Below are 1,363 nucleotides of genomic sequence, written 5' to 3' on the forward strand. Positions count from 1 at the left end.
CCTCATGTTATATCTGTTAGAGGATTGATATATTTAGAATAGGCTCACAAAGTCTTTTGTTAAGTCTAATGCTACATTATGCATAACACAAGCATTTTGAAAGAAGTCAGCTTAGTTCAGTTAGCTTCAAAAGTTTGTAACCATGAAAAAGAGGATCAGAGGGAGCATCTAACTTTGACCTTGGCATGGCTCATACAAAAGGAATTCCCTTTTGTAAAGCATTATAATCATTTAAGTGAGGCTCAAATAGTGATTGGTACAAAATAAGTGATACTTCACATGGAAGAAAATGCTAGAGAAGTGAAGTTGAGTAAGGTAAGTGGTCCTAACATTGATCCCTGTGGGGCCCCACATTTGACAGCTACTAAGTGCTATCCCCTGACACCATGTTCTAGGCTGCCTAAAAGAAGTCTAGAGTATAAATTCAGTTCAATTTAATTTATATAGCGCCATATCACAACAATAGGTGCTTTATATTGTAAGGTAAAGACCCTATAATAATAATACAAAGAAAACAGAGAAGACCCCCAAAAGTCATATGACCCCCCTTTGAGTAAGTACTTTGGCGACAGTGGGAAGGAAAAAATCCCTTTTAACAGGAAGAGACCTCCAGAAGAACCAGGCTCAGACAGGGGAAGCTATCTGCCCCCAACTGGTTGGGGGGTGAGGGGAGGAAGACGGGACAAAGACATGCTGTGGGAGAGAGCCAGAGCTTAATAGTAACTAATGATTAAATGCAGAGTGGTGTATAAACACATAGTGATTAAATGCTTTCAATAAGTCATGGAAAATTCCTGTCTCACATTCACTGTTATCAATAACATGATTGATTTATTTCAGAGATGAAGAGGTTACATACAAGTGGTTCTTTGTAGCAGTGTAAATATGTCTAAATTGGAAGTTACTGATTAATGTTAACTACAGGCCTTACAACAGAATGACAGTCCAGCCTCTTTATTGCCTTTTCTTCACAGCAGGGGATTAGTGTGTCATATTTACAGTGCAGATTGGTTGGCAAACTGAAGAAAAAAATCTAACTATGATGATAACTGAGGCCATATGTAACATGTCTGAAATGGAACAGCCTGGGCTTGAAACCACCCAGGGCCCTATACTGCACGTCTTCCCCTGACAACCGTGCTACATTTAAAGTCACTTAAACTACCTTTCTTCCACATTCTGATCCTCAGATTAAACTTCAGCAGCTTTGGCATTTATTGTGTTTTTCACTAATAGAGTAATTTTTGCTTTGCTTTTTTAAAATTTTTATCATGTCACTTGTTTGTGTGAGTTTTACTGTTTAGTACTTGGGTTCTTAACTGGAGAGCATGCTGGGTTAAATGTGCTCTGTAAATAAAAGTAA

Source organism: Haplochromis burtoni, unplaced genomic scaffold (assembly GCF_018398535.1).
Source record: "Haplochromis burtoni strain Fernald_Lab_line unplaced genomic scaffold, NCSU_Asbu1 Contig_11, whole genome shotgun sequence".
NCBI classification, from domain to species: domain Eukaryota; kingdom Metazoa; phylum Chordata; class Actinopteri; order Cichliformes; family Cichlidae; genus Haplochromis; species Haplochromis burtoni.